Source organism: Haliotis rubra, unplaced genomic scaffold (assembly GCF_003918875.1).
Source record: "Haliotis rubra isolate DU_JTF1 unplaced genomic scaffold, ASM391887v1 Scf420, whole genome shotgun sequence".
Taxonomy (NCBI): Eukaryota; Metazoa; Mollusca; class Gastropoda; order Lepetellida; family Haliotidae; genus Haliotis; species Haliotis rubra.
In genome coordinates this window covers 22,664-35,373 of record NW_025767103.1, presented here as the reverse complement: position 1 = coordinate 35,373, position 12,710 = coordinate 22,664, and positions in this window count along the sequence as shown.

The window sequence follows — 12,710 nt, the reverse complement described above, 5'->3', positions numbered from 1 at the left end:
ACACAGAAAGACGTCCGGTGCTTTGTGTCACCATGTCCCGAAGGTACGGACGTTCAAGAATTGTCTAATAACGTTTCCCTTTCGTGAAGATATCGCAATGCGCGGTGGAGTAGCTTGTGAGGATCCATGGCTGTTACTATGATTATGACCCATAGTTTCTTAGCACCATACATGGGTTGTATAGGTCATCTAAGTGCTTCACATTCCCTGATGCGCCGAACTCATTTCACTCACCATCTTCAAGTTTGTGTATTTCAAACGGAAGCCGGGCGCAGTAACACTTTCTGTCTGACTGGAATTGATGTACAGTACTTGTGAACGGCTGATGAGGGCACACATCACGACGACCTGCAAATTTTACCAATAATAGAATGTTCCTGTCAGGGTCCCTCGTCAAATATTTCGACATAGTCAAAGTAAACTGAAACAAAGTCAAAAGCAGTATGCGAGATGAATACCTTGAATACACATATGTAAGGCCAAAGCCTAGAAGCGCTTAAAATGTGGAGCCCAATTGTCATGGTTTTGATTTTGCGATGACAAAGGAAAACGTTTGATCTGCATGCAAGTGTTCATGCATCATCAAGAACGAAAAGCACAGTTGCGCCTCCACGGATGCCTTCACTAGAAGAAGTAGAAGCTATGGAATCTTATTGTTGCTCTGTCAAACCGTCAACAAGTTGCGCAGGGAAGGATCCCATTCCGCAACAAACTTTTGGGGATAGATATTAGTATCTCGCAAACCTTCAGTGTGACAAGAATGAACTCAATCAAAGTTTCTGGTAAGAATATGTCCAGATTGTTTTAAGGCAGCTGTTGTGAAACCTGCTGCTCAAGAAGCCCAATCTTGATTAAAAACAAACTCTTCGAAGTACAGAAGACCGCTCTTCAAACCTGCCCCTATATATCTGGGCTGTTATGAAAGCCATTAAAATGCTGCAGAGCACGTCATGAAGAACAATCATCCTGAGCCTAAGTTTCAGTCGGCATATCGTGTTGGCCAGTGCATCGAGGCAAGCTTTTCTTAGAGCTGTTTGGCGACCAATGCAAACAGTGGACCAAGGTGATCTTGTTGTTCTAGTTCTTTGATTTCCGACAGCAACCTTTGATACTGCTGTGAACTATTACTTGCACTTCTTTCTCTGGTTGTCTCAGGTCAGATTTATATGGCTATGCCTATTAACTGGATTAATTCCCCTATCTATCGGTGAAGACAACAGACTGATTCAATTCTGATGGATATCAAGTCGGACAAAGTATTATTGGAAACGTGCCAGCCGTAAGGACCGTAAGCTAGGACGGTTTCCATTTACCGTATGCATGTGCACTTAGTGTCACCTAATAGATAGCTTTTCATGATAAGGGTCATCATCTATATGCGGGCGATACGTAGGTGTTATGGATAGCTCATTTCACTTCATCGAGAACCCGGTGGCCTACCATTGTCATCCTTAGAGGTCTGTCTTGACAAATGCTAAAAGCTTAAATCCAAGACAAAACTGAAGCCATGCAGATTGAACTCAAGATCCATCGCGCACAGTGCTGTCCAAGAACAACACTGATTAAGCTCTCAGTTGGCACAAGAAGAAATTAGGAATTGCCCTCTTTAATATGTCAAAACCCTTGAAGCTTATTCCCCATCCGACTTTCCTTTAACTGTGACAAACATAGGACTGAACTGTGTGTTGGGTGTAATCTGCTTATTTGCGTAACATTGGGAAATACTGTCACCTTTGTCACCCAAGAGGCACGTACGCTGAAACTCGTCGGAACACTCCGCACTGTCGTTAAGTTGGCTACTGCAATAATAGGCTTGCTCCTGAGTGCAAAATAAAAAGCCCATATCCGGAGAGACGCGCAGATGGCGGCTAAACCAAAGCTGCCCTGATGATGTAATTTGAAGCCTGAGTATGACGCTAATACTCAGATCATTACACTGGCTACCAGGCATAGACCCGGATTGAGTACAAAGTTCTCCCTTACGTACCGAGTGTATAGATGGAAACAGTCCCTGAGTAATTGGTGGAACTCTGTACATAAACCCGTCTGTTCTCCGGATCAGACACAACATAGACACCAAGATGGAAGCCTCGGACAATGTCCTTTTAAAAACCTCTGCCGCTACTCTCAATGGATGCTTTTGGTCTTATTTGAATGAGATCTTAGTTCTTCATGGAGAGAGTTCTTCCAAGCCCATTTGAATAGCACACATCTCCCCTCAAAAAAATTATACAGTTCTGGACAAATCATTTTTTGACATGCACAGTGCCTGGAGGCGCATCAGTGGATAGGCGCTTATAGAAAGCGCCTCATTTATACCTCGTGAAGAAATATCACAAAATACTTTCGGAAAAAGCCTAAACGAATTTGAGTACTCGTTAGACCTTCGCTACAACTAAGGAGTTGTTAAAGTCAGCGTCAGATGTCACTATCTCTGCTCTTTATCCAAAGTGGTAAGCTTCCTCCTACCGAACTGCTGTGATAGTTCCTTTATCCTCAAGGGAAGCACTTTCCTCTCTAAGCTTATTGAGCGAGTAGTTGCATCACGTCTTCGAGACTGTCTTGTGCGGGATGCACAGCCGGTGCAGGAGACCATGCAATCTAACCACATGTACAGGGTATCCACCCTTCAGAGAGTGCAAAACGATCTGCCATGGCTGTGGACTCCTGATGGCAAAAGCGCGCTGCAACTGGTGGAATGCCGGACTTCCTGCGCATCTGACACAATAATCAATACTTCTCCATTCCTGCTGTCACTGCTGGAAAAGACCTGGCTTGAATCGTGACCTGGGTCAGGGCTTGGTCATGGTTCAAATCATATCTTAGCAACCGATGCTAAACAGGTTATCATTGAAGTTGCAAAACAGTCAAAGCAGTATAAGCCACTTCTGCTGGGGTAGCAAAAGTTCTGTTGCTAAACTCATAATGCTTCGGCCCCTGCAATACCTTTACCGGTTAGCGACATAGGTTAGGAAGTACAACCTTGGATTTGACTTGTACGCTGACGACTCTTAGATCTGATATGGGAGCTTCTCGTGGAAGCCAAGCATGGCTGAGCGGTCTAGGCGTCTGACTTTGCCTGACTTCTGAGGATGTGGGTCTGAACTCGGATGGGACTCAACCCACAAAAGTACTAGAATATGTACTTGGCCTAAGAAAGTGCAATCCCAAATATAACATATGTTACATTTGACAACTTTCTAAAATGGCATTGTGTATTTCCTGAATCGATGAAATGTTATGAATGAAAGTAGTGGTAAGTAGTTCCGACATCCCCTGAAACTATACGATCGACCAATCAACGTCGAGAATCACTAAATTGCACATTGTGCAAATATCAAAAAAAGATACTACACTGGATGTCCCCTCACCCGTACGGGTAATACATGACATTATTACTCCCCAGTGATGACTGCCTTATTTTATAAAGGAGGTCGTCCAGTGTCTGGCTCTTTGCATGTCTTACCTGCAGCTTGGACTGTTCTCGAGCAGGAAGTCCAGAGAGGCGAGGAGCATTCTCTTGTTTCTTCACCAAGATTTGCCACCGGCAGTTGGAGTTGCTCGTAATATTGCTCGGAAGACCGGTTGTAGCCTTCCACGATGGAGGATGGTGTGTCCGTGGATGGTGGTGTTTTCCCGGCACCCATACTTAATACGGGCTAAAACACATTGCCAGTCGATCGTCATGGCAGTACATACAAAACACATATTACAGTGCGCCATGCATACATACTGATGACAGTGTATGGGGCATATATATTACAGTGCAGGGGACATAGCGATTGCAGTGTGTCATATATGCAGATTATAGTGTATGGGACATATAGATTACACTGCGTCATACATACAGATTATATTGCATGATACATACAGATTACAGTGTTTCATAAATGCACAGTGTATTTTACGTACAGATTGTAGTGTATGGTTCATATAGATTATAGTAGAGTGACACAGTGTAATCTGTATGTACTATACATTGTTACCTGTATGTATGACACAGTGTTATCTTTATGTTGAAATCCCCTGATGGGACTCAACACATGCAACACTAATACAGCATACAACACTCATTCAACATGCAACACTAATATAGCTTACAACACTCATTCAACATGCAACACCAATACAGCATACAACACTCATTCAACATACAACGATCACACAAAATACAACAACCATACAGCATACAACAATCATACAACATACAACACTCATACAGCATACAACACTCAAACAGCATACAACACACATACAGCATACAACACTCATACAACATACAACCATCACACAACATACAACAATCTTACAACATACAACACTCATACAGCATACAACACTCATTCAACATACAACACTCCTACAGCACACAACACACATACAGCATACAACACTTATTCAACATACAACACCCATGTAACATACAACGATCATACAGTATACAACACTCATACAACATACAACACCCATACAGCATACAACACCCATACAACAACAGCACACATACAACACCCATGCAACATACAACATTCACACATCATACAACACATATACAGCATACAACACTCATACAACATGCAACACCCATACAACATGCAACACTCATACAAAACATACAACATACAAGACTCATACAACATACAACGATCATACAAAATTTAACACTCATACAGCATACAACACACATACAAATACAACACACATACAGCATACAACACTCCTATACAGCATACAACACCCTATATAACATACAACATACAACACCCATACAACATACAACACTCATATACAACATACAAGACTCATACAACATACAACACTCATACAATATACAACGCTCATACAGCATACAACACTCATATACAACATACAACGATCATACAATATACAACACACATACAACATACAACACCCATACAACATATAACACTCCATACAGCATACAACACTCTATACAATATACAACAACACTCATACAGCATACAACACACATACAGCATACAACACACATACAATATACAACACCCATACAACATATAACACTCCATACAGCATACATACAACACTCATACACAATATACAACGCTTCATACAGCATACAACACCCATACAACATATAACACTCATACAGCATACAACACACATACAATATACAACACACCCATACAACATATAACACTCATAATGGCATACAACACACATACATACAACATACAACGCTCATACAGCATACAAATACACATACAACACACATACAGCGTACAACACTCATACAACATACAACGATCATACAACATACAACACACATACAATATACAACACCCATATAACATATATAACACTCATGCAGCTTACAACACACATACATATATACAACACTCCATACAGCATACAACACACATACAACATACAACACCCACATAACATACAACATACAACACTACACAACATACAACACTCATATACAACATACAACACTTTCACACAACATACAAGACTCATACAACATACAACACTCATACAACATACAACAACACCCATATACTGCATACAACAGTCACACAACATACAAGACTCATACAACATACAACACCCATGCAACATACAACACTCATACAGCATACAACACACATACAACATACAACACCCATGCAACATACAACACTCCATACAGCATATACAACACTCACAATCAACATACAACACTCATACATAAGCATACAACACTCATACAACATACAACACTCATACAACATACAACAACCCATGCAACATACAACACTCCATACAGCATACAACACTCATACAACATACAACACCCATGCAACATACAACACTCCATACAGCATACAACACTCCACACACAACATACAAGACTCCATACAACATACAACACTCATGCAACATACAACACTCATACAACATACAACACTCATACAACATACAACACTCTTACAGCATACAACACTCACCCAACATACAACACTCCATACAACATACAACACTCCATACAGCATACAACACTCATACAAACATACAACACCTCCATACAACATACAACACTCATACAGCATACAACACACATACAACACATACACAAACATACAACATACAACACTCCATACAGCATACAACACTCATATACATACAACACTCATATAGCATGTACAACATACATACACATACAACACTTCATACAACATACAACACACATACATCATACAACACTCAAACAGCATACAACACTCCTATACAACATACAACACTCATACAACATACAACACCCATGCAACATACAACACTCCATACAGCATACAACACTCATACAACATACAACACTCATACAACATACAACACCCATGCAACATACAACACCTATACAGCATACAACACACCTATACAGCATACAACACTCATAATAACATACAACACTCTGTACAGCATACAACACTCATATAGCATACAACACTCCATACAGCATACAACACTCATACAGCATACAACACACATACAACATAACACCTATACAACATACAACACTCCATGCAACATACAACACACATACAGCATACAACACTCATACAACACACATAACACATACAACACTCATACAGCATACAACACTCCATACAGCATACAACACTCATACAGCATACAACACACATACATAATAACACACATACATATACAACACTCATACAGCATACAACACCTCATATAAAGCATACAACATTCAACACACTATACACATACAAGACTCCATACAACATACAACACTCCATACAACATACAACACTCCATGCAACATACAACACTCCACACAACATACAACACCCATACAACATACTAACTCTCATACAACATACAAGACTCATACAACATACACATACAACATACAACACATATACAACATACAACACTCATAGAAATATACAACACTCCATACAACATACAACACTCATACAACATACAACACACACCATACAGCATACAACACACATACAGCATACAACACTCCATACAGCATACAACACCCATATAAACATACAACATACAACACCCATACAACATACCAACACTCATACAACATACAACACTCATACAACATACAACGATCATACAATATACAACACACATTACAACATACAACACACCATACAACATATAACACCCATACAGCATACAACACTCATACAGCATACAACACTCATACAACATACAACACTCATACAACATACAACACACATACAGGCATACAACACACATACAGCATACAACACTCATACAGCATACAACACTCATACAACATACAACACCCATGCAACATACAACACTCATACAGCATACAACACTCATACAACATACAACACTCATACAGCATACAACACTCATACAGCATACAACGATCACACAACATACAACACTCATACAGCATACAACACTCATACAGCATACAACACTCATTCAACATACAACGGTTACACAACATACAACAATCATGCAACATACAACGATCACACAACATACAACACTCATACAGCACACAACACACATACAGCATACAACACTCATTCAACATACAACGGTTACACAACATACAACAATCATACAACATACAATACTCATGCAGCATACAACACTCATTCAACATACAACACTCATACAGCATACAACACCCATACAGCATACAACACTCATACAGCATACAACACTCATACAGCATACAACACTCATACAACACACAACATACAACACTCATACAGCATACAACAATCATACAGCATACAACACACATACAGCATACAACACTCATACAACACACAACATACATCACTCATACAGCATAGAACACTCATTCAGCATACAACACTCATACAGCATACAACACTCATTCAGCATACAACACTCATACAGCGTAAAACACTCATACAACTTACAACACTCATACAACATACAACACTCATACAACATACAACACTCATACAACATAGAACACTCGTACAACATACAGCACACATGCAAACAACGCACAAGCAATATACAACTCTCAAACAACATTCAACACTCTTACAACATACAACACTCATTCAACATACAACACACATACAGCGTACAACACTCGTACAACATAGAACACCCGTACAACATACAGCACACATACAAACAACGCACATGCAATATACAACTCTCATACAACATAGAACACTCATACAACATAGAACACTCGTACAACATACAACACTCATACAACATACAACGCACATGCAATATACAACTCTCAAACAACATACAACACTCATACAACATACAACACTCATACAACATACAACACTCATACAACATACAACACCCATACAACATACAACACTCATACAACATACAACACTCATACAGCATACAACACTCATACAACATACAACACTCATACAGCATACAACACTCATACAACATACAACACTCATACAACATACAACACACATACAACATACAACACCCATACAACATATAACACTCATACAGCATACAACACTCATACAATATACAACACTCATACAACATACAACACACATACAGCATACAACACACATACAATATACAACACACCATACAACACATAACACCTATACAGCATACAACACTCATAAAATATACAACGCTCATACAGCATACAACACCCATACAACATATAACACTCCATACAGCATACAACACACATATACAATACAACACACATACATCTATACAACACATATACAACACAAACACCTCATACAACATATACACCACACATACAACATACAACACTCATACAACATACAACACTCATACAACATACAACACACATACAGCGTACAACACTCATACAACATACAACGATCATACAACATACAACACACATACAACATACAACACCCATACAACATATAACACTCATACAGCTTACAACACACATACAACATACAACACTCATACAGCATACAACACACATACAACATACAACACCCACATAACATACAACATACAACACTCATACAACATACAACACTCATACAGCATACAACACTCACACAACATACAAGACTCATACAACATACAACACTCATACAACATACAACACCCATACTGCATACAACACTCACACAACATACAAGACTCATACAACATACAACACTCACACAACATACAACACGCATACAGCATACAACACTCACACAACATACAACACTCATACAGCATACAACACTCATACAACATACAACACTCATACAACATACAACACCCATGCAACATACAACACTCATACAGCATACAACACACATACAACATACAACACCCATACAACACACAACATACAACACCCATACAGCATACAACACTCACAACAACATACAACACCTCCATACAGCATACAACACTCATACCAAGCATACAACACTCATACAACATACAACACTCCATACAACATACAACACCTATACAACATACAACACTCATACAACATACAACACCTATACCAAACATACAACACCTATACAACATACAACACCCATACAAATACATACAACACCCATACAACATACAACACTCATAATATACCAATATATCACTCATACAACATACTATACTCATAGTATACAACACTCCATACAACATACAACACCCATACCAACATACAACACTCCATACAAGCATACAACACCCATACAACATACAACACCTCCATACCAAGTATACAACACCCATACCAAGTATAATAACACCTATACAAGCATACAACACACATACCCAAGCATACAACACCCATACAAGTATAATAACACAACTATACTCAGTATACAACACCCATACCAAGCATACAACACCTATAATAAGCATACAACACTCCTATACAGCATACAACACTCATACAGCATACAACACCCATACAAGCATACAACACCTATACCACACAACATACAACACCTATACCAAGTATACAACACCTATACCAAGTATACAACACCTATACCACAGTATACAACACCTATACCAAGCATACAACACCTATACCAAGTATACAACACCTATAACACCTCATACAACACACTCCATACAGCATACAACACTCCACATAACACATACAACATACAACACTCTATTCAGCATATAACACCTATAAAGCATACAACACCTATATCAAGTATACAACACCTATACCAAGCATACAACACCTATAGAACATACAACACCTATGCAAGTATACAACACTCACACAACAAACAACACCCATACCAGCATACAACACCTATACACAACATACAACACTCCATACAAGTATACAACACTCATACAACATACAACACCTATACCAAGTATACAACACCTATATCAAGTATACAACACCTATACCAAGCATACAACACCTATACCAAGTATACAACACCTATATCCAGTATACAACACCTATACAAGCATACAACACCTATAACATACAACATATACAACACCTATACTCAAGTATACAACACCTATACAAGTATACAACACCCATACAACATACAACACTCATACAAGTATACAACACCTATATCCAGTATACAACACCTATACAACATATACAACACCTATACCAGTATACAACACCTATACAACATACAACACCTATACAAGTATACAACACTCTATACAGCATACACAACACCTATATCCAGTATACAACTCCATATACAAGTATACAACACTCTATACAACATACAACACACATACAAGCATACAACACACATACAGCATACAACACCTATACAGCATACAACACCTATACCAACATACAACACTCTATACAAGTATACAACACCTACATCATACAACACCTACACAACATACAACACCTATACAGCATACAACACTATACACCAGCATACAACACCTATATCAAGTATACAACACTCTATACCAACATATACAACACCCTACATTGTTATACAACGATACACAACATACAACACTATACAGCATACAACACTCATACAAGTATACAACACCTATACATAGTATACAACACCCTATATAACATATATACAACACCTATACTGCATACAACACCTATACAAGTATACAACACCTATATACAGCATACAACACTATATACAACATACAACACCCATACCAAGCATACAACACCTATACCAAGTATACAACACCTATATCAAGCATACAACACCTATACAACAGTATATATACACCTATACAAAGTATACAACAACACCTATACCATATCAAGCATACAACACTGTATATCCAGTATACAACACCTATATACAGCATACAACACTCTATATCCAGCATACAACACCTCCATACAGCATACAACACACATACCATACAACACCTATACAAGTATACAACACCCCATATCAAGTATACAACACCTATATCCAGTATACAACACCTATATCCAGTATACAACACCTATATCCAGTATACAACACCTATACCAGTATACAACACCTATACCAGCATACAACACTTCCATACCAAGCATACAAACACCTATACCAACATACAACACTCTATACCAGCATACAACACCTATACTCAAGCATACAACACCTATACACAGTATACAACACTCATACAAGCATACAACACCTATATCCAACATACAACACCCATATCAACATACAACACTCATATCCAGTATACAACACTCTATACAAGCATACAACACCTATACAAGTATACAACACTCATATCCAGTATACAACACCTATACAAGTATACAACACCTATACAAGTCATACAACACCCATACCAAGCATACAACACCTATACAACATACAACACTTCATACAGTATACAACACCCATATACAGTATACAACACCTATACAAGCATACAACACCCATATATAACAACACCTATATACAACAACACTTATACAAAGTATACAACACCTATCCAACATACAACACCTATACAATATACATACAACACTCATACAGTATACAACACCTATACAGCATACAACACCTATACAATATACAACGATCATACAATATACAACACTCTATACAAATATACAACACCCATACAAGCATACAACACCTATATACAGTATACAACACCTATACAACACTACATACAAATATACAACAGTATACAACACTCTATACACATCATATAACAACAACACACATACAAGTGACATACAACACCTATACAGTATACAACACCTATACAACATACAACACCCATACAACATAAACACTCATACAGCATACAACATCACAATACACATACAACACTCATATACAGTATACAACACTCATACAGCATACAACACTCATACAACATACAACACTCATACAATTAAGTATACAACACACCTACAGCATACAACACACACACAACATACAACAACACTCCATAACATACACAACTCTCATAAGATAACACCTACAACATGCATACAACACCTATACAACATATTACAACACTCCATAGCACAACACTCCTACAACATCAGTGACATACAGATACAACACTGCCACACATACAATGAACGAGACATGCAACATATACAACTCCTCATACAACATACTAACACTCATACACATACAGCATATACGACCAATACAACATACAACACTCATAATATATACAACACTCCATATATACAGCATAGAACACCCTATAACAACATACAACACTATATAAACTCATACACAATA